We start from the raw sequence: 19,960 nt of genomic DNA, 5'->3' as shown, positions 1-19,960 counted from the left end.
GGACGACGTTGTTGTGTTTTCACCAACGTTCGAGGAACACCTCCAACGTCTCTCCGCTGTGCTACGGCCTATCAGATCTGCCGGCCTCACGTTAAAACCACAAAAGTGTCACTTTGGCTATGAAGAGCTCATGTTCTTGGGCCACGTCGTCAGCCATCGAGGAGTTCGTCCCGATCCCGCTAAAACAGCTGCCGTCACCAAATTCCCTACTCCATGTAACAAGAAGACAGTTCGCCGTTTCTTGGGCCTCTGCGCCTATTACCGCAGATTTATTGAAAACTTTTCACGCATTGCCGCTCCGTTGACACGTCTCACCCGGGATGATGTCACCTTCACCTGGACGGACGAACAGCAAAAGGCATTCGACGAGTTACGGCACCGCTTGCAGACAACACCTGTACTTGCCCATTTCGATGCGAATGCCGAGACTCTGGTCCACACAGATGCCAGCAACGTGGGTCTAGGCGCTGTACTCGTCCAGTGGCAAGACGGTGCCGAGCGAGTTATCGCATACGCAAGCCGGACTTTGTCCCGTGCCGAATCAAACTATTCAACCACCGAAAAAGAATGTCTGGCCATTGTATGGGCGGTGATGAAATTTCGACCCTATCTTTATGGCCGGCACTTTCGGGTTGTGAGTGACCACCACTCTCTGTGCTGGTTAACAAACTTGCGAGACCCCTCCGGACGCCTTGCACGATGGAGCTTACGGCTACAGGAGTTCGACATGACCATCGTGTATAAGTCTGGACGTCAGCACAACGACGCTGACTGCTTGTCCCGTTCACCTGTCGAGGCTGCGCGGGAAGACGAAGAACCAGACTTTCCCCTTATCGCAGCCGTCGACGCGCTCACTGTTTCGCAGCAGCAACATAATGATCCGGCTCTCGCACCACTTATTGATTTTCTAGGAGAGCGCACTACAGAAATTCCCCGTCTCTTCGCCAGAACGCATTCGTCGTTTTGCATGCGAAACAATGTTTTATACAAGATCAACTTCGCTCCGACGGGAAGAGATTATCTCCTCGTCGTACCAGAGTCTCTTCGCGAAGAAATCTTACAGGCATGTCATGACGAGCCCACCGCGGGTCACCTGGGGTATGCTCGAACTCTGGCCCGAATTAAGAAGAGTTATTATTGGCCAAACCTTGCGGCCGCAGTACGCCATTACGTGAGAACATGCCATGATTGCCAGCGACGAAAAACACCGCCTGTGAAACCGGCCGGTTTACTACATCCTGTTCAAGTGCCAAGATACCCATTCGAACAAGTTGGCATGGATTTGTTGGGTCCTTTTCCAATTTCTGATTCCGGCAACAGGTGGATAATTGTCGCTACAGATTATCTTACGCGTTACGCTGAAACGAAGGCCCTCCAGCGTGGTACGGCTATCGAGGCAGCGAAATTTTTCATCGAACGCATAGTCCTCAGGCACGGCGCCCCGAGAGTTATAATAACGGACCGAGGCACTGCTTTCACTGCCAAGCTACTGGAATCTGTCATGCAGCTAAGCGGCACTACCCATCGCAGGTCAACAGCCTACCATCCACAAACTAATGGCTTGACAGAACGTCTGAACAAAACTCTCGCCGACATGATGTCCATGTACGTGGATGTTGAACATCGGTCTTGGGATGACGTCCTCCCGTACGTCACGTTCGCGTACAACACGGCGCAGCAGGAAACAACGCAAATGACGCCTTTCTCCTTATTGTATGGCCGTGAAGTTTCGACAATGCTCGAAGCCATGTTGCCCCACGACGGCCGTGACCTCGAAGTTGGCGCCGAGGAGTTCACTCAACGCGCAGAACAAGCGCGACAGCTGGCGAGGGCACGCATCCGGAACCAGCAAGGTCGAGACGCCCAGCGGTACGATCACCGCCACCGTGTAGTGACTTTCGAACCGGGCGACAGGGTGTGGCTCTGGACTCCGATTCGACGTCGGGGACTATCCGAAAAACTTCTGAAACAGTACTTTGGCCCATACAAAGTGCTCCGTCAGCTGAGTGACGTGACTTACGAAGTGCTTCCGGACGGCTTTTCTTCTACTCGTCGTCAGCAGAAATCCGAGGTTGCTCATGTCGTGCGCATGAAACCGTACTTTTCGCGAGAAAATTAGCGCACCGCCTACCGCATGTTTCTTGCTTTATTTTTTTTTCTTTCTGCTTTTGAATTCATCAAACTCGCATTTATTTTTTTAGAGAGGGGGGTAATGTAGCGTGTGCAACAGCAGCCGCTAGGCGGCAGCTCATCGAGAGTCTCGTGCGCGGACTGGAAGAAGTGGTCTCGTGGCGTTTTGAGAAGAAGCTGAAGTCGGCTGCTGTCTCTCAGTGCTCTCTGGACCTACTCTTCTGTGCCTTCTAGGTCAAACCCCCTATTAAAACCAACCTTCTGGTTACGGGCCTAAACGGCTACGTGACAATATATTCGCCCCAGTAAGGGTTATGAAGAAGAGGGCTTTGTCGGGCTGGTCGGTTCCTGTTGAACGAAATGAAGAAACAGCGCTAGCAGATGGGACGAGCGGAAGGCGAGACAGACACATGTTTTGACTAACAATCAAATTGTTTATTGCGACACAGAGAGCAATATAAAGAACAAAACAAAAATTCAATTGAGGCACAATCATGGTCTTGAGATACACGCGGGAGGTATCAAAACCGTCCATGATTTAGTTATCGAAACCGTCCGCAAAAGACATAGAAAACCGATCCTGCCGAAATAACATATTCACCCATTCCACCGACTGCAATAACTCTGAGGCGTTTTTAAACCATACCATAACCATCGCCAAATATAGAGACATGATCTCACGCCTCATGTTAGAGGCATTTCACATTCACAAATTTGGTGACACATGTGTCAGCCAACCGTCGGTGGCTATATTCTCACATAAGCTTACCTATCTCAAGCAGGGACGGTTTTGATGACTCCCGCGTGAATCTCAGGACCATGATTGTGCCCCAAGTGAATTTCCCTTCTGTGCTTTAGCTATCTGCTTTATATTGCTCCTTGTGTCGCAATAAACCATTCGGTTGTTGGCATAACATTAGTCACAAACGTCGCCAGCCTCGAGAAGATATGAGTAATTTGCTGCAAAAAATTCTGCCTATGTGTTTTTCTTCAGAGAGGCAGCAGCAAATTTGTGAGTAGAAATCGACTCCTGGTCCTGGAATAATATCTCTGGAATTTCCACTTGGCTGTAACTGCATTTGGCACGAGTACTTGCGAAAGCATTTCTATACGAAGTAGTATATAGGGAATTGGCAGATGCACTAAAACATGCCCTGGAACTCAAATCAATAGCCTCAGACTTCAACCGTACATCTACAAAGCAAACGATTTTTCTCTTTAGGAGTGGATTAAAGGGCATGCACAGCTACATGCGTTCTAGGTGTTGAATGTGGTGTGAAGACCTATATGTGCAATCTGCCCGCAGGCGCACGCACGCACGCATCCCCCCCTCCCCCCCCCCCCCCACACACACAAACACACTGGCCTGTACCATCTAACAGAAACTAAATGGCCCTCCTAGTGGTGAGAAACGATGCAAGGGAGGAATTGGGTTTATTTCGACCTTGTGGTTCTTTAACCTGCACTGGCATCGCACAACACACACTCATCCATCAGTACATTAACGTTTTTGTCTGCTGGCATACGCAACTGTGATTCGGCGGCGCTTAGCTGTGTATGCTTACCAGTAAAGGTTGCCGACGATATGCGATTAGTGGCCGATAGATGTAATGGAAATGGATTGTGGGGAGCAAGCGAAAGAGAGAAGCAGCATTATTGACGCCGCCGTTTCTACACTGCGGGTTATAACTTGATGTTGAAAAGTTTGCGAGCGAGTGAAACTTAAATGGCATTTCTTATTTGTTTACTGGGGCGCGGAGTACAATTAAGAAAATTTAATGGCTCTTCGATTCTGCTCTAATTCTACCATCAAGGTCAGGTGCCTAAAACACTTTTACGCTCTTTACGAATGAGTATTTGCACATCGTTTTGAAGTCTGCCGAAGTTTTACACCGGCAAAGCGTTACTTCCTCTATAAGGAAACTCTCGGAATCAATTTCTCGGATCTCCGACGCGAACGCACGACTGCATTGCGCCTCACGCGAGAATAATTTCGTTTGAGGAGCTCAGTCCCTTTCCATTGAGGAGGTCTGCTTGGTGTACGTTTCCATAAAGCAAGGAAATACGCGCCGTTCAATTGCTTGATCTAGCTGCCGTGGTAGACTGCGTGCCAACTGTTGGACACTTGAGGGCAAACATGGGTAGAAGTTGCACATGCTCACCTGTCCCTTTCAAGTCCCGCGGCTTCAAAATATTACTGCTCAAACGCCGCCAATACATAGCGTATCTACTCTGCTCGATGCAATGTCGGGTATGTCAGGTATAAGAAAATAGCATGATCGGTTCTCCACGCCTTCAGTGCGTTACGTACTCTAATGGAGGTGTAAGTAAGCGAGTTTAATGTAAGAATCGGAGTAATATGTTGCGTAATTGAACGAAATTATAGCCTATAGCATCCGCTTCAAGGTTCGGACGAACCAGCAGCTGCGCAAAGTGGAGCGAAGATGGTGTCTTTTTTTGGGAGCAGTCGATGACCGGCACGCGCTGTCGAAAATGAGGGCGTAAGAGAGCCGTCCCTGCCTCCGCAGAGCACCACACTGCCGGCGTCCCCGGATATGCACAAATTTAGCTTGAGTCTGCGAAATATGGAACCCTGTAACTTTTTGTTTTTCGCAGGTTAATACACAAGCCAACTCAGCTCTCGAATTTATTGTCTTTGAAAGCAGTACAAAGAAATTGATGGTACACGTATGCTATCCGATTTAGTATTAACAATAATACGTCTAAGAGATGATAAAATGAATTTCAATTGTTGTCGTATTTTTGCTCATTATATTAGGCATTGTATATAAGAGAGAAATCTCTTCCTGCAAACTCAACCTAACTTCTTGGAACGCATGGACGTCCAAATTTGGACATCACCTCGAGCAAAGATTTTGCGTAAATGGCTTCTTGACAATTCACGCCCGCACATTCGCTCAGTGTAGGACTAAAATTAATTTACAGACAGTTTAAAGAAAGCCTTCTCAACTCTAAAAAGCTGATATTAAGTACGAAATAAAGCTACTTTACCGAAGGTGCATTCCTGAGCACTGCATATACCAGAGAACGCAAGTGAAGACATCTACGATCAGCGAAAAGTCGACGATTCGTTTTTGTATAGAAACCTGTCTTTGAGGGGTTATCGGACCACAAATATAGGCGGCTCTGCGGATGCTTCGATTTCATAAGCGCCGCTGCGGAGCTACTGGTTTTTCAGGCATCTAATTGAGATATATTGCCTCCCAAAGGGCGCATCGACAAACCTTACGCGTCATTTACCACAAATTAAAGTGGCGCTGCCAGGACTAGTTTTTTTTTTCTTGCTTTAAAAACGCCGTCGCGATCTTCTGTCCGTGGTTGCAAGAAAAATAAATAATAATGCGGATCTATGCGTTCTTAATTTTCTTTCGTGAACTCCACTTTCACTTTCAATAAACAGCCCAACAACAATAGCGCGCATTCCTCAGCGTTATCACAACATATAAAGCAGTTTACTTTGAGAGCAGAATGCTGACAATTACTAAGCTGCATATCAGATAGCAGATACCGGGGCTGGCAAACATCTTTTCCTTTCTTTTGTATATAAATAAAATAACCACTACCACCACCACCATTAAGCTGCACGTGCTGTGCATTGATTGGTTAAAGTGGCGCAAAGACCTCGCAAGTATTCTCGTCTTAGGAAAAGTAGCTATTGCTATGCGAACCAGATTAGTTTTTATGCAAGTACGGTTGTCGCTTTCCTAACGGTGCCAGGAAAAGAGAATGGTCAGCTGAAGAGTTTGCCTTTTTATATATGCCGCCATATGGTATTTCGTTTTTCTTTTAGGCAGTTCAATATGACGCTGACGGCTTGATACAATGCCACCTACTGTAGGAGGAGTAACGTTTATCCAAATATTGAAATAGCTATACCTCCAATATCTCCGTACGAGGCGTTCCGATATATGTGCAAAATGAACACAATACCTGCTAAAATTACGAATTCCTCAGCGTTACTACCGTATACAAAGCACTTTATGCCTTAACCTGCCAACGCACAGGGTGTGCGTACCATAAATTCAGGAAGTAAAATCACTAAAATGTTCGAAGGGGTCCTTGTCTCCCCAAGAATAACTTCAGCTGGGTGTATACGTTGTACACATATGACAAAATACCTTACCCTACTCTGAAAATTAAGAGATTTAAGTAAAATCAGATATACGTGATTGTGCATGATACATAGCGATATTTATTTTTTGTTTCAAACTGACGAAACAGCACATGCCGCAGTCGTTCATACGATTTATAATCCAGCCACGGGGCATAAGGTAATAGGATCGAATCCCGGCCATAGCGGCTGCGCTTCTGTGAGGGCGTAATGCAAGAGTTCACCAGAGTGTTATGCAATGTCAGTACACTATGAAAAACCACAGGGAGTCGACATGCACCCTAATCTATCCAAATCATCTTTCGAAAGGACCGTTCAGCATCAAGATGTTAAATCCCGTGTTCCTTACCATACTGCAGTAGGATGATATCAAGAAGTGTTCCAGTGTGCAGATGCTGAAGAATAACCGTATTGTGCTTTTGGGTCACGTGATTTTGGGCCAGAGTATCATAACAACTAACGCCCACCTTATCGCATGCACATCGCACCACTGCATACATGTCAACGTTTACACAAACATTAAAGCTCTCCTAGAGGTATGGCCCGGTTAAAACCATACTACTAGGGGTATCTGGGGGTGTCTTTTGATATAGAGTGACATGCTGGGATTTTCCCGCACGACACCTGCTTCTAGCAAGCGCTCGTGACAGAGTAAATGTAACCTCCGTTTCTACCTCGAACAGATCGCTCTGCATTCGGTGAAAGCACGTGATATGCTAACCTGGGATGACATTTTGAGCTTCAGCTTCACCGCGTTTAACCGCAGAGCGGACATTCAAATTGTGCACCTTCAAATCACATCAAATAATGCTTTGCTACAATTATTTGTATTTAATAGTGGGCTGACGTTTGCATTTTGATCGTGGATAAAAGCTGTAGCGCGACGTAGTCTTTCCTGCCACATGTCAAAGTGGCAAAGAGGAGGAAGGGCTTTCCCTCTCCCAATAGGGAGAGCAGTAAAAGTGTTTGAAGTTACTACTTTGAAAGGAATCTCTAAATATAACATCATACATACATTAAAAAATTGACAATCAGGATTAATGAGTAATAATTAATCATAAAAAGAAAATTAATATGAAATATAGAGAAAAATAATCTGAATGAACCTGACTTAGAGAAGAGCAAATCAAGATTGCTAAGCAAGAATAACGTCTCAAAGGGACTCATGCTATAAGGGTGTCCATAATGGAGCGCTGCAAGTAATATGAATCATCTGGCGTTCTATAATGCGCCCTGAACTCACACTGTAGGCGGGCGCCTTGCGTTTATCGAAACGCAGCCGCCGCTGCTGGAATAGAATCCGATTCAGCCGGCTTTTAATGAGCAAAGAAATACCATAGCAAAGTATACGATAAAATATCAGGCGGAATAAGAATTATAAGGGTAGCGATCAAAATCATGGAAAAGGCATAACGGTAGGGCATTGTCATCGCACAGTGACAGTTAAGTACACTCGTGAATTTTATTTTCACACGGCCCGCGTGTTTTTCATTTTACAGCCTATGAAAAATTGAGGAAATAAACAAAAAAAGTTTCGTTTATCTTGACATAAACTCTACGGGGCGCCGTGTTTACCGAAGCGGACGTTCTCCTGCAGCAGAGCTTGTCGCCATTTAATGTCGGTCCTTTTAACAAAGCTCCTGTTGCAGGTAATAATCTCACAAGCATGCAACTTGACCACCCTTGTCAAAATCATCCAGCACATGTTGTGAGTGGCTTGGTTAGCAAAAAAAAAAAAAGTGAAAAATTCATAATGACGGACGACCAGATGCCGTTGCTGCCTCGAAGGACGGCTTTCTGCGGATGAAAATGAGAAGAACGGTCACGTTGGCGCGTTTACGAGAAGCTTGTGTTAGCAGAAGGCAACTTGTATTCTAAATCTAAGTGCCGTCAATACCTCTTCGTTTGAGGGTGCCTAAGGCACGCTTTTATTTTCCCGTACTCCTTTCGGAACAGCCATATACCAGGCTTCCAGTGACAAAAGTGATGCTCTGACAGCTTGTATACCAGTTGCCAAATTTTACCATTCCAAAAGGATGAAGAAAGCATCGACAGATATAAATATCAAAAAAGAAACTATTTACAGCTGCCACAGGTCCATGCTACTTTCGTATTACCGATTTCTCTCTCTCTCTCTCTGCCCCTTCCCACATCTCCTCTTCGTATTTTCTTCCTTACCGCTGTCGATTGGTAAAGAGCAAAGAAATAAGATCTGCTTGAGGCTAAGACGAAAGAGCCTTCTCGTTAGTCTCTACTAAAATTTCAAAGGAATCAATGCATTCTTATTATGATGGCATGTTCACGTACTTAGTTTCATCGGACAATTTTTCTCATAGCACCGATTATCTTATGACTGGCGTGCTTTCGTTATTCCCCATTCTAAAGGCGATATTCAGCGAAAGCAGAACGTGTTCAGCACTGTTTGCAAGAAAATAGTTTACTACCATAATTTCAGCATTGTTTCCTTCTCGACTTCTTGACAATGAGACAGCTACTCATAACTACACATGGCTTTTCCTAGGCTACAGATGTTTTTTGAGTAGAACACACGACTGCTTTTTATAATGTTCTGTATCGCAAACTGAAATGCGCTAGCTGAGAGTAAGAAAAGCTGTGGCATTGCAAATACAGGCATACCTCGAAAATTGCTATAGAACTGTCACAATAGAGAGCAACCTACCATACAAACATGACATTCTGTTACTGGTGCCAGAGGGTTGAGTTGCGCTTTTGTTTTTGCTCGATTAAAAAATATTTTGGCGATCGGCCTACCTCTTGTGGAAATCACGATGTTTGCCTATGACTATTTAATTCATTGTCATGCAGTCCACCAGGCAACCAGAGTAAAGTGCTAATTGTCTGCTTTATATAAACGCACGAAACCTGTCCCTTTTAGTTGAGGGTGACAGAGATCGTTATAGCGTCGTAAATGGTGCTGAAAACAAAACGAATCTCCAATGATGAATAAAAAGCATATTCCTTTGTGCGAAAAAGTACAGTGCAACCTCAACTCTGTGCTACTATATTGATTCTCCTTCGTGTAATACTTGCAAACGCTTTCTTTGGTGAAATATGTCCCCACAATCCCATTAAACTCATCGAAAAGAGCTTAAAAGTGGCGTCGAAGCCCTTCTTTTGCAAACGTCTTCTTCATGGAAACAAGAGATGCTCGTTTTCGTGCGGCAGTACTCCGGGCTCCTCTGAAGCGAACTATCGATGTCGCCTGTGCCGCTATATCGTTCGCAGGCTGCTTGTTGACATAACAGAAAGCATACACAGTGTCCCTTGGAAGGATCAGAACTATTGATCGGGGTTCATATGAAGACTGTGCCTGTTCTTCGCCAGAGAAAAATCTAAAGGCCGGCATGAAATGGATACATCGGGAGAGTCAGTGTGTTGTTTCGATCATAACCTACATGCAGCTTGTGTTTTAACATCCGGGCATAGTTCCCTTTCCTCAGGCGATTTCAAGTGAGACCAATGAAGTTGGTGTAGACGCCACATCATACCAAGGAGATTTCTTTTTCCAATTCTTTCTCCTCTGCAACCGCTCATACGCGCCGTTTTCTTTATCGTTTAGTCTAACAAGCTGAATGGGATACGAGAAGAAACGAATGTAAAACAAACGAATTGCAATTACTGGACTCCTTAGACAAGGTCAGATTTACTAGCCCCCATTTCGAGAAACGGCCAGTAACCATTTCGTCTCTGACTGATAAGGCGTATGACAAATGCAGCAGGCAAACAAAGATCGCCTATATGTTCACACCCACGTAGAGTGGTGGAGACGCCTTGGACTAGCGATAGCGTGCAGTATTAGAGTGCGTGTCCTTGAATTATTTTTATTATAAAAGCTCTTAGAGAAATTTGATAGGAGTCTTATCGATCTTTCGCTCCATTTGGGCTACCCCCAGTGCTGTTTCATTTAGAGGCAAGGCTGGACTGTTTGGCGTCATTTAAGGAACCGTAGCTCTCTTCTGCGCATTCTCCGTATAAAAACAGAGCCGAGTGAATCTGAAGCCAAAATAGGGCATTGTTTCGCATTTTTCTCGTCCGAGTAATATGTCCAGAGCTGATGTTGCGGCCAGCTAAACACTTATTTCATGTGCGAGAATTACCTCAAATCAAAATCATATACCCAAGTTAGCCGTCATTCTTGCCGCAGAAGCACGTGCACAACCTTCTGCAATATGGAAGCTAACCACCAGAAAAAAAAAAGAAAAAAAAAAGCGAAAGGCCAACGATTACGATACCACACTGTTAACCTGGTTCCGCATAGGTTCCACTTATTAGCGGAACGTATGTGGAACCAGATTAAGAGTGCAGGTAATGCGAAACGTGAGCGCAGTTCTCGAGGAGCTTTAGCTTTATGATATGCAAGGTAACGAATTTGTGAAAGACGTCTTCATGAATACGGAATTCAGAGCCCAATATACATTTTTCAACATTATCATCTTTCAGTGTTTCTCAATTGTTCCCCATTTTCATATTGTTACAAAGGAGGAGTCGCCACCAATCTTCGTCGACCTCACGTCAGATGGAGCTTGGTCAACGTGATTGCAAACATATTGGTAGGAAGAACCTCAACTACTAGACAAAGTACAAACCCGTTTTGATGAAAAGTCAGCCCTTTCCCTCGTTTGAAGGTTAATATAGATACATATTAGCATCTCCTTTTGGCGGCAGCAAATGCTACCTTGCCTAGTAATTTAAAGGCTTTGTTTTTTTAAAGTAATTCTGTTTTATTATTATTTTCTTCTTATCAAGGCTTGTTATCATGTCTCAAGCTGTACTATGTTTTTGTATGTGATGATTCGTGTGATTTCTCTGTTCTACTTTTTCGCTACAGCCTTCTCTTACGTGTTTCTGCAGCCAATACGCAAAGTTTGCCTTGCAGCATTCGGAAAACAAAGCTGCTGAAGGGTTTATCGTGTCCTGTTTGATATCTGTAAGTATTGCCTTACAGCCTACAAGACTATGTTTAGTCGTCTCTACACAATTACAGACACTATAATAACATACTCTTCATAGGGTTATCCAAGTATCTGCTGTCTCATTCTAAGGCAACTTCTCTCAGCGGAAGTAAAATGATTACGCACATTCAATAGTCATACACAATTTTTTGCGGATTCGCACTTTCGATCTCTGTATTCAGGCAATAATTTCTTTGCCTTTTTGTGCCACATAGGTTTCTCAGCTTTGCAAACTTTTTTTTTTGTCTTGTCTTAGAAATTTAATTCCCTTTTGTTGCCTGCCATAGCCTCTCACAAACTTTCTAATCACGTGCCGCTATCGCGTGTCGTCACTTTTTAACTGCACAAATATCTGAAGACCTCAGCTTCCCATCTCCTTTAATAATTTCTTTGTACACACTCCTCAAATGATATTTCGCTTTGTACAGGCTTCCCTTGATTGAACTGACGACCAATACATATCCCCCTATAAAGCCGGGCTTTCTGTAATTACGTTGACGTTAAGAGCTCATCGCTCCATCTTTTTTGGCGCGAAAACACTCAAATGTTCAACATCGACGTCCAAAAACCGTGCCTGATTTCGGTTGTGTCGTCGCTCTGATTGGCTAATCAGTAATGTGAGGTCACAACTATGTGAACACATGAGTAACTCGATTAAAGCCAGATATAGCGACTTCAACACGCGAATCTATCCGGCAGGTCTTCCAGGTTCCCCAGCCAACAGAAAGATTGATGGAGCAGATGATTCACCACTGACTGATCATGAGCTTTTGTAAAAGAAAAAAAAAGCAACATCATAGGAGCGGATTAGAACCGGTCGAGTTCCAACCCGGGTATTCGCGTTAAGTAGCCGAGCGTCTTAACTACAGATCCACCGCAGCGCTAAACCAGGCTTAAGTAGGGTTGAACATCCTCTATACGACGCGGCAGCTTCCAGATGGTGCCACAGGTAGGGTTAAACCCATGGATTCTGCGATAAACTGCGCCATTGCAGCGGAGTCGATCGTGGAGGCCACGGTTAGGCCTCAGCCATTGACGGGGCGGCTACCAGGTGGCGCCACTTGCATAGCTGAAATCGGAGCGCACTACGCCCATCGTGACAGATAACAGCTTATACCCTTCGTAAAAATTGTGTAAATACCATCCATTACACCTAGCTAACACGAGGCGAAGAAAAGCATGTGCTTTCGCACTACAATCAGTTTAATGGATATAACCCCTCCCATTTTTTTTTCTTTTTTTGTGTGGTTAATCTCTGGTCCAAAGATTTTAAGATCGGACTTTAAGAGCCTTTTATGATCCATAGCGGCAGCCTGATGGCCTACTGTGACTGAATACATTCCGCTCTTACGTCCCAACATCAAAGTTTAGTATTAACCGCTGCAGTTTCTATAATGGTCTATAAGAATAAAAACTTTATTTACGCACTATTGCGGGACACAACCGTATCAAATGACACTTGTATAGGACCGGTGCACTCGTTTCAGCGAAGAAAACTGCGGAAGCAGCCGCGTAGCGAAGCGATATTCGCCGAATTTATTTACAGGCGATGTCGAACCTAAGGACCATTAGTGCTGTCTCAACGAGCAATGCGTAGTTCGCATACGCGCACCACAAGGGTAGGTACACACTCAAGAGGGAGAGAGAGAGAGAAAGAAAGAAAACGGGAAAGAGGGAAACCATCGAGGAGGAGAGTGCGTGACTAGCGAAGCGAAATAAATGGCCGTAAACCGTCGCATGCCGCAGTACCCTTCATCGGGGCCAAATAAAGGGAGCGCACTGGGAGGCCGAACGTGCTTCTGGCCCAACTCTGTCCCCTAACCTCACAGAGCGCTAGATTCCTTTCTTTTTCCTCCTACTGCGCGTGCGGGTGCGCTCGCTGAACCTACGCTGTACCGGGCGAGCTGGTGAGCACTGCCGTCTCGCAAGAACGGCCTGGTGAACTTTAGAAGGAATGAGACGACTACGACGACATTGATCATTTGGCTACGGCCGCCGTGAGAGGATAACGACGCTGTTTGTTCGACGTAATGCTTTGCCTTTGCATATGGGCCGTTGTCTTTGTGTATTTGTTCTTCCTGTGCACGTGTGTGTGTGTTTCTTCTAAGCGCTGTTTTAGTGCCCCCCCCCCCCCTCTCTCCCGTTTGCTATGGGCTAGCCTGCAGAGGAGAGAAGAGTCTTGTTTGTTCGGATTACGGGACTCCGGTGAATATACGCCAACGATTCATACCTCTCGTATTTGAACAGGCAGCATTGCGCCCTTCCGCGAACCGTGCAATGGTGAGTTCACTATGCTGAAAGTATCGTTGCGCCTCAATTAATTATATTTTTTGCCTTTGTTTATTATTCAGCAGGCCTTTGGTGAGAAACTGAAATCTAAACACGCGCGGGCGCGCACACATGCGAAACTGCGTCAAGCGAAATAGCATCGTGTGAATTATTAACGCAGGAATTGGTGTATAAGAACCATCCACATGTAACGTGAAAGTAACTCTTGAAACGCATACTTCAAAGTTGTTGTTTTGTAGTCATACTGAATGCGCACTGTCAGAAAGGGTTTATTGAATGATCTGCGCAAGGTGCTGTCGGGCCTTCCAACCAAAGATGTTGTAGCTGAAACAGTCAACATGGCGGCCATATATAGGAGCACCTTTTGGAACTCGGAGAGAAGCTGAAGTGATTTTCACGGCATGTCAGCAACAGATGTGTCTGCGAATATGTGACACCCATCATGCAAGATGATTCAATGCACACATCGCATCGCAGTGTTTTGTTCTATTTGAATATTCTGTGCGATAGAATGTTTACTTGGTCTGAAATGCGGCTTAATCGCCAAGTAGTGTGCTCAGAAACCACTATCGTCAAAAGAAATGATAGACGCGATGGGATAACAAGTTAAAGAACCTTAGGCGGTCGAATTTTCTGGTACGTCCGCGGCACATTTCACAGCCGATGTCGGTACAGGAGATTAAACCTCTATGCAATAGCTCACTACGAACAAGCATGGGCACTGAAATAACGACATTCTCACTAAAACGCTCCTCTAAGACCATAAACATCGAAGGCGAGCCCAATATATTTGAATTTTAGGAATTGGCAGTGTGGTTGGAGTAATCGAAGGTCAAAAATGCGCTTTTGAAAATTTGTTAAGTCGGCTCTCCCTCGTTGCACGCTTTAAAAAATAGTTTCATGAGCTTTTTATTGCTCTTAAGGCACGAAACACAGATTCAGTTGCATCATTTTATGATGTAGACTTTTAGAGGTACGTAATGCAATTTGAGTGAGGATACCACGCGTAGCGAATACATTTATAAATTCGCAACCCATGAAAGCGAACTCAATCATGTTTTTGGCGCTAGAAACAAAATGTCGATTAAGAAAGGTTAAAATAAACTCGCTTCTCGCGAGTTTGATTTCGACGACCTTCAACTGGGTCATTTAATCTTGTGAGATAAAACAAAAGTTCAAAATCTTCATCTATCTTTTCAGTTAACCAACAGACGGCTAACTGAGCCCTATCAGACAAGTAGATGTGGTTCTCTTTGTTAAGCATTCAACCTGTGACGTATCTCTCTCAGCCTTTAGTGCGACAGTACTGCTATGCCCACCCGCACCGACCAGAAATATTGCCTTCACAATAAAAAATAAAACAGCCATCAGATCCGATTTGAACCGGTTGGGTTAAAACCCGGGCACTCGAGTCCAGTAGTCGAGCTTCCGAACCATTCATCCATCACGGCTTTTCTGTTTATTGTCTTTAGTTCATAACGAAAAAGGACTGGTCGATTTTGCAGAAGTGAGCCGCTTTATATGCAATTCACCTAATTATAAACATTCTAATTAACGAAACGAACGTTTAGCCCTACTTAAAACTGATTACAACAAGCGAGAATATCCGTCGTGGTGGCTCAGTGGTTTATCAATGTATTTGAAAAACCATAGAGACATCCCGGTGGATGCCTCCGCTTGTTATGACCAACATCCATCATTGTGAAATTGAAACCTCCAAATGTTAAAAAATCTTGTACCTAAGATCTGCAATGAAGAAATCATTGCCCAAGCACAGCAATGGAAACGGACAAAATGATGTATCGCTCTGTAGAGGCAAATGCCCAACCTATGCCAGACTATGCAAACTTCCACTGTGGATCCGCCTCTCCCTCTGAACAAGACGGGTCTCTTCCGCTCCGGAAGTTACGTGTAATCTTGTCCCGCTGTGGTGGCTCTTCCTTCAGCTCCACCCAGTGCGCTCGCCGAAGTCAAGGTCGGTCCTCCTCACCTGCGTTTCTCTTTCACGAACGAAGACGATTGCCTCACAGCGAGGATATTGCCTTGCTAGGTTTTGCTTCCGACTCCCGGTGTGCGACGTTCTTTCTGACTGGCAATGCTCGCAATGCAGTACCGGAGGGCAGCATGTATTTTTTGCCTCGTGAGTGCAGGGTTCTGACCTAGGACGAATAATAGCCTCAGAAAATGCAGCAGTAGTTTTGTATCGTTCTTAACATTTCCTGAGCATGGTTTCTCGGTTACGGTGAAATACAAAAGGTGAGTACAGGCGCTTTTCTTTTTTCTCAGGAGTTGACGTCAAAATGGTGAAAATGTTGCATTAAAGGGTTATTGGGCACAAATAAGAACAGCGCCTTACAACTATTCTTGGTTACACTGCACGTGGAATCACAAACACACAAGACCAGGGCAGTGAGTTGTGTGATCGGAGCAAGATCTAAATGTTTGTTTTAGGAATGCAACGTACTTACTATTTTGATAAAAACTGGAAACTTCCGGCAAGGGAAGGGCGATATTTCAGAATACTGACTCCCGGAAATGTGGCAACACATTTAGACCCTCTTTTATTTTCAGCTCAGTCTTTGCGCATTAGGAGATATGGACGTTCTTGCGGCGAATCCCTCCGACCCGCTTTGAATTTATTAGGCAGATATGTACAGTATCTTTTGATGAACCAAATCATGAGCTGTCGGTACCACTATCATATCAAGAATCGGCGCGCGAACTATAAAACTACGGCATAATATCTCCTCTGAGGGTTCATGCATCTTTAAGGGGTTTGCCCGTATTAGAACAAGACAAGTAGTTGTTTAGAATCCTGCAGGTACGTGAAAGAAAGGCTTGGTTGTTTATATTTAGAAAGAAAAAGAAGGCAGTGCACAGTAGTGTCAGCTTGTCGGCCCATTTCTTTAGAACTTGTTTTTGGGCGAGGTGGTGCATCTTGAATTTTAGAAACGTAATTTTAGAAATGTTGAAAACGTAAATGCATTCAACCACAAGACGCAAGAGACACGAGGTGACACAAGCGCTCTGCCACGGTGTGTTCTCTTGTGTCTTTTGGTTTCATGTGTTTGGCTGCATGCGCCCAATTTCTATTAAGCAACTCTCATATGATCATGGAGTGGGATACTGGCTGGCAGCTGCATGCATACTTAATTCAATGCGCTCGCAGTAAACGGGTGACAAAATAATTTGACCGCTGAAGTGGACACAACAAATTCTCGTAGCCGGTTTTCTACGCGCATTTGCAATATTGTGCTCAGGAAAGTATCGGCTTGATCGCGCGCAAAAAGAAGGAAAAAAAAAAAGAAAAGGGGAATCATAACATAACTCCTCTAGCAAACAAATTGGAATCGCCAAGGCCACCCCATTGAAGTCGAACATTCCACACGTTTTACCGCCGGTCTCTCGAGCTTTCCTTTGCATAACTTTCTTTACGTCAAATTGCATCTGTGCACGAGGGATCTACGACGCACCGCCTTCCCATCGGTCTTTTAAGTTGCTTGAAGCGGTCCCGAAATTGGTAGTTTGCTGTCAGTATGGCCACCATTCACCGATTTCGCAGTTCTTTGTCTGAAGTTTGCTCACTTTGAAAACCAAATCCCGAGCCAAAACCAGAGTGAAAACAGAAGTGGCATCTAATTGGCATTTGGCCACACTACGCCAAACCGTCCATGTTTTTGCCCTACGCTGGTGGCTCAATGGTTAGAGTGCTCGACTGCTGATTCTACGGACGTGGCGACCGATCACTGGACGTTAAAAAACCTCACATGGTAAAAATTTCCGCACCTATCGTTGTCGGCGTCCCACGCAGCCTCCGTTGTTTGAGACGCTGAACTCTATAGGCATAAACAATCGTTCGTCACCTTTTTTCACAGCGCTGACACTTATCACTGATAATTTTATTTCGGCAACGAATTCTTCTCGTCGTCCGGCTGAAGCATCCTCCCATTAGAGTTCTCGTTCTCCAAGAGAAATAGCTCCACCGCTGGTGATAAATAGTGCGGACTAGTATCGCATAAGTGCTGCATTTGTCGGATGTTCAGTTTAAATGTTTGGTGCTGCAGAAAGGCACTCAGAGTCTAAGGCAGAAGTGGCTAACAAGAATGTAGGTTTGAATACTTTATGCAAAAATTCCGAGAAACAGAAAAGTGGTGGCATGCCTCAGCATTCTTAATACAAGTTAAGACGAAATAATAAGGAAAACTATTCCACAAGATCATCATCAGCTGGAGCAGCAGCTGGTCTATATCCACTGCAGGGTGAAGGCCTCTCCCATTTTCCTCCAATTAACGCGGTCCTGTGCTAGCTGCATCCACTTGACCCCTGCGAATTTCTTAATCTCATCCACCCACCTAAATTTCTGCTGCCTCCTCCTACGCTTACCTTCCCTCGGAATCCAATTGGTTACTCTTAATCCGCTAGATGTCTAAAGACAAAACAACAGATGTCTTGTGGCCGTACATGGAGCATTCACTAAATGCATCACTGCAGTCATAAACAGTCATATAAACATACGCTGTCGTGTGGCCAGGCGAATTTGCAACTGAGTTGCGATGTTATACACTATAAATGAAATTTATTCGCATTGACTAAGCGTGTCCTTCTCGAATGTCCAACGCCGCCGCTGTTAGACTTTTTGATTTATTTCCGATCCTTTTTATGGTTTGGCTTCTTTGCGCGCCGAAATAAAACAAATGCCGCTGCGCTCTATTTGCCAGTTTTTTTTTTTTTTTTTTTTTTTTCAAAATTCCTTAAAACGCGCAGATGGAAACAGATGAGAGGAGAAAATTGCCTGAGCATGAACAAGAAAACACAAGCCTGTCTGCTTGAAACACCAATGCTAGATGGCGGCGTAGTTAAACAACACCTCAATATAAGTTGAATTTTAAGCAACCACGAGAACTATAGCAAATTCAAAAGGAAGAAAGCCTACAACAAAATATCAGGTTCAAACGCGGCAGTCAGTGGCCAGTTTGAATTCTCGGCACACCACCTCTTACGTGGAAAACGAGGCCGTGACTTGTAGCCACAAAATCGCACATTCAACAATGTTAATATGAATTATGCAGGTTAAGTTACCGCGTTCTGCCGCCAGCTGTCTACGCCAAAGGCCAGGAAGTAGGTGCCATATATGTTTCCTCAATACATAACCTGTTCTGAACGACCATTTACCGAATAAAAAACAACGATAATTGGCCAAGAAAGATATTTGGAAGAAACGCCTGGTAGCTGGAAAGCACCGACGGTAAAAAGCCGACCTTTACTCGTCTCCGTGAGAACAAATTTTTGCATGGACCAGGAAATCAGGTTTTTAAAAAGCAGGCAAATAATTGATACCACATCTTGATATATAATGTGCGTTGTTTTTTTTCTTAAAGACCAACGTGTATCCAGTGTCATATTTTACCCATTAGGCTTTGTCTAACCCACATATATATTCGAATATGCGGGTTGGGTTTCAGAAGTAATCGCTGCTGCTCTGCGCACATTTCCGTGCAAACCGGCCTTCTTGGGGCCGGTCACGCATTTGATGCATGCGCAGAAAAGGAATGTGCTTATGGGACTGGCAAGAATGAAAACAGGTTTAAGTTTTAACTTAAACTTTTACGAAGAAGCGATCTGGTAGAGTTTTTACAACGTCATAATATCACTTTTCACACCTTTGAGTGCCAGCTTCAGAATAAAAATTTTTCTTTGCTTGCCATCGAAAGCCCATAACGTGCTGATACGGCTGCCAGTTGTCTGATTAACGACTGGACTCACAGTAGAGCTCTGCTCAGAACCAGAAAAATCACATACGGGCTCAGAAAAGTGCTGCGAATTGTTTACTCGCTCTGCATGCTAAAATTTTGAGAGCTTTTTTTTTTTTATGATTGCTCTGGCGCTGTTATTAAGGTGTTTATATGACCAACTGGAAAGGTCAGCGCTGTTACTGCATCTCAGCAATTACCAAAAAGATGGTTCAAGCACTTGCGACAGCTGTGCGATAAAATCGCAGTCAAAGTCGGAGACTGCTTTACTTTAGAGGCCTGGAGGCTCGGAAATAAGGCCGGGCACGGCATTAACCCGATGTGGTTAACGGAGCCATGAAAAATTATAAAATGCCAAGCGTTGGTTCATAAAGACATTTATTAACGCGCGCACAGATATTATCAAGAAATGATGAAAAGAGTGACATAAATGCTTGAAATCGCACGCGGTAATGAGGTGCTGTTTTGTATATTTGACATGCACAACCAAATTTGCTTTAAAATCACTGTAGCGGTCCACATACTAGCAAGGCGACCCAGACTCATTTTCGTTCCACGCTTTAATTTAGTTTGACTATCAGCAATTGGAATATGTGCTATTTAAACAAGTTTTATGTATTAATGTTTTTGTACCATATGAAGCTAAGACATCTTCGATGAGGATTCAGTTCAGTTCAGTCGTTCAG

General features: G+C 44.4%; 1 protein-coding gene across 2 annotated transcripts in view; it reads left to right on the top strand.

Annotated features, from left to right (window-relative positions):
- Positions 1–15,556: 15,556 nt before the first annotated feature.
- The window catches only part of LOC146191257 (uncharacterized), a 93,097-nt gene continuing 88,693 nt past the window's right edge, over positions 15,557–19,960 (top strand). Inside the window, exons 1-2 of one of the 2 annotated variants that reach the window (XM_084601742.1) lie at positions 15,557–15,780; positions 15,848–15,933. The gene's annotated coding sequence lies outside the window, so the exon portion shown is untranslated. The remainder of the gene's footprint in view (positions 15,781–15,847; positions 15,934–19,960) is intronic. The other variant, XM_084601741.1, reaches the window with a different exon arrangement.

This window comes from Amblyomma maculatum, chromosome 4, assembly GCF_055883805.1.
Source record: "Amblyomma maculatum isolate TAMU_Amacu chromosome 4, ASM5588380v1, whole genome shotgun sequence".
In the NCBI taxonomy this organism is placed as follows: Eukaryota; Metazoa; Arthropoda; class Arachnida; order Ixodida; family Ixodidae; genus Amblyomma; species Amblyomma maculatum.
This window is presented reverse-complemented; position numbering and strand designations above follow the sequence as displayed.